This window comes from Arachis hypogaea, chromosome 12 (genome assembly GCF_003086295.3).
Source record: "Arachis hypogaea cultivar Tifrunner chromosome 12, arahy.Tifrunner.gnm2.J5K5, whole genome shotgun sequence".
Taxonomy (NCBI): domain Eukaryota; kingdom Viridiplantae; phylum Streptophyta; class Magnoliopsida; order Fabales; family Fabaceae; genus Arachis; species Arachis hypogaea.
In genome coordinates this window covers 37,189,399-37,193,136 of record NC_092047.1, presented here as the reverse complement: position 1 = coordinate 37,193,136, position 3,738 = coordinate 37,189,399, and the positions used below count along the sequence as shown (strand labels likewise).

Sequence of the window (3,738 nt, the reverse complement as noted above, 5' to 3'; positions counted from 1 at the left end):
TCCAGGATCCTGTCTCTTCTGAGGCAATGTCAGTTGATCCAGATCACTTAGTTCATTGATGAACAAGGGAGGTTCAACTTCCTAAGTATCAATGCCAAATAATTTGGCATTCAACTTCATGATTGCACCAAGAAACTTGGCAGTTTGCTCTTCAGTGACATCCTCATTCTCTTCAGAAGAGGAATACTCATCAGAGCTCATGAAAGGCATAAGCAGGTTCAATGGAATCTCTATGGTCTTTAGATGAGCCTCAGAGTCCTTTGGTTCCTCAGAGGGAAGCTCCTTATTGATCACTGGACATCCCAGGAGGTCTTCCTCCTTGGGATTCACGTCCTCCACTCCCCTTGTAGGTTCGGCCATGGTGCTTATGTCAATGGCCTTGCACTCTCCTTTTGGGTTCTCTTCTGTATTGCTTGGGAGAGTACTGGGAGGGATTTCAGTGATCCTTTTACTCAGCTGGCCCAGTTGTGCTTCCAAATTTCTAATGGAAGATCTTGTTTCACTCATGAAACTTACAGTAGCCTTAGACAGATCAGAGACTAAGTTTGCCAAATTAGAAGTATTTTGTTCAGAGTTCTCTGTCTGTTGCTGAGTGGATGATGGAAAAGGTTTATTATTGCTAAACCTGTTTCTTCCACCATTATTAAAGCCTTGTTGAGGCTTTTGATCCTTCCATGAGAAATTTGGATGATTTCTCCATGATGACTTATAGGTGTTTCCATAAGGTTCACCTAAATAATTTACCTCTGCTATTGCAGGGTTTTCAGGATCATAAGCTTCTTCTTCAGAAGATGCCTCTTGAGTACTGTTGGATGCAGCTTACATTCCATGCAGACTCTGAGAGATCATATTGACTTGCTGAGTCAATATTTTATTCTGAGCCAATATGGCATTTAGAGTATCAACTTCAAGAACTCCCTTCTTTATAGGCGTCCCATTGCTCACAGGATTCCTTTCAGAAGTGTACATGAACTGGTTATTAGCAACCATGTCAATGAGTTCTTGAGCTTCTGCAGGCATTTTCTTTAGGTGAATGGATCCACCTGCAGAAGTGTCCAATGACATTTTTGATAGCTCAGATAAACCATCATAGAATATATCCAGGATGGTCCATTTTGAAAGCATGTCAGAAGGACACTTTTTGGTCAACTGTTTGTATCTTTCCCAAGCTTCATAGAGGGATTCACCTTCTTTCTGTCTGAAGGTTTGAACATCAGCTCTAAGCTTGCTCAGCTTTTGAGGAGGAAAGTACTTGGCTAAGAAAGCCGTGACCAGCTTATCCCAAGAGTTCAGGCTGTCTTTGGGTTGAGAATCCAACCATAATCTAGCTCTGTCTCTTACAGCAAAAGGGAAAATCATGAGCCTGTAGACTTCAGGATCTACTCCATTAGTCTTAACAGTATCACATATCTGCAAGAATTCACTTAAGAACTGAAAAGGATCTTCAGATGGAAGTCCATGAAACTTGCAGTTCTGCTGCATCAGAGAAACTAATTGAGGTTTCAGCTCAAAGTTGTTTGCTCCAATGGCAGGAATGGAGATGCTTCTTCCATGTAAATTGGAATTAGGTGCAGTAAAGTCACCAAGCATCTTCCATACATTATTATTATTTTCGGCTGCCATCTCCTCTTCCTGTTCAAAAATTTTTGAAAGGTTATCTCTGGATTGTTGTAATTTAGCTTCTCTTAATTTTCTCTTCAGAGTCCTTTCAGGTTCTGGATCTGCTTCAACAAGAATATTCTTGTCCTTGCTCCTGCTCATATGACAAAGAAGAGGGCACAGAAAATAATAATAATAATAATATGGATCCTTTATACCACAGTATAGGGATCCCTGTGTGAGTAGAAGAAGAGTGGGAGACAAAGAATGTAATATAATGGAAGAAACACAACTGTGAGGAGGGTTGAGATGTGAGATGAGATGTTAGTAGATGAATAAATAAATAGAATAAGATGGGAGAGGGAGAATTTTCGAAAATAATTTTTGAAAAAGGGTTAGTGATTTTCGAAAATGGTTTTTGAAAAATGTTAGTATTTTTCGAAAATTTTTAAAATCAAAAATAAAAATAAGAATAATTAGTTAATTAAAAAGAAATTTTTGAAAAAGAGGGAAGATATTTTCGAAAATTAGAGAGAGAGAGTTAGTTAGGTAGTTTTGAAAAAGTTAAGAAACAAACAAAAAGTTAGTTAGTTAGTTGAAACAAATTTTAAAAAGATAAGAAGTTAGGAGGTTAGAAAAGATATTTTGAAACCAACTTTTTGAAAAAGGTAAGATAAGAAGATATTTTAGAAAGTAGTTTTGAAAAAGATTTGATTTTTAAAATCTCAATTAATGACTTGATTCATAAGAAATCACAAGATATGATTCTAGAACTTAAAGTTTGAATCTTTCTTAACAAGCAAGTAACAAACTTCAAATTTTTGAATCAAAACATTAATTGATTATGTTATTTTCGAAAATTTGATATAAAAATAAGAAAAAGATTTTTGAAAAATATTTTTGGAATTTTCGAAAATAACTAAGAATTTTGAAAAAGATTTGATTTTTGAAAAAGATTTTGAAAAAGATAAGATTTTCAAATTGAAAATTTGATTTAACTCATAAGAAACAACTTGATTTTAAAAATTTTTGAAAAATTCAACTCAAATTTTCGAATTTGATGAGAGAAAAAGGGAAAGATATTTTTTTGTTTTTTTGAATTTTTATGATGAGAGAGGAAAACAGGAAAAATGATGCAATGCATGGATGTTATGGATCAACATAATGAATGCATGCAAGAATGCTATGAATGTCAAGATGAACACCAAGAACACTTTGAATGTTAAGATGAACATCATAGACACAATTTTGAAAAATTTTTAATGCAAAGAAAACATGCAAGACACCAAACTTAGAATTCTTTAATGCTTACGCACTAAGAATTTAAGAATGCATATGAAAAACACCATACAACACAACAAAAAATCATCAAGATCAAACAAGAAGACTTACCAAGAACAACTTGAAGATCATGAAGAACACTATGAATGTATGAAATTTTCGAAAAATGCAAGATGCACATGCAAATGACACCAAACTTATGACATGACTCATGACTCAAACAAGAAACACAAAAAATATTTTTGATTTTTATGATTTTCTAATTTTTTTGGATTTTTTCGAAAATTATATGAAAAAGAAAAAATAAGGATTCCAAAATTTTTAACATGAATTCCAGGAATCTTGCATTCTTAGTCTAAAGCTTCAGTCCAGGAATTAGACATGGCTCACTAGCCAGCCAAGCTTTCAATGAAAGCTCCGGTCTAAAACACTAGACATGGCCAATGGCCAGCCAAGCTTCAGCAGGTGAATCAGGAACAGTAGCAGGTGGATTAACAACAACTAGCTTGCTCTTGATAACAAATTGCTGCCTCAGTCCAAATAAATTTAGACATGGCTTTACAGCCAGCCAGGCTTCACATGCTTCATGAAACACTAGAATTCATTCTTTAAAAATTTTGAATAATAAAAAAATTTTTTTTTTCGAAAACAAAAGAAAAATTTTGAAAGATTTTTGAAAAATTTTTGAAAAGAAAATAAAAAGAAAATTACCTAATCTGAGCAACAGGATGAACCGTCAGTTGTCCATACTCGAACAATCCCCGGCAACGGCGCCAAAACTTGGTACGCGGAATCGTGATTACACTTTAATTATGTAAAATTCATCGCTCTTTCTTTCCCTGGTAATGGCGGCGAAAA

The 3,738-nt window shown here is 34.6% G+C and overlaps 1 non-coding gene across 1 annotated transcript; it reads left to right on the top strand.

The window, feature by feature from the left end:
* The first annotated feature begins 1,119 nt into the window (after positions 1–1,119).
* Positions 1,120–1,227, top strand: LOC112730934 (small nucleolar RNA R71). The gene has a single exon (XR_003166734.1). It is a non-coding gene; the product is annotated as a small nucleolar RNA R71 (small nucleolar RNA).
* Positions 1,228–3,738: the final 2,511 nt, after the last annotated feature.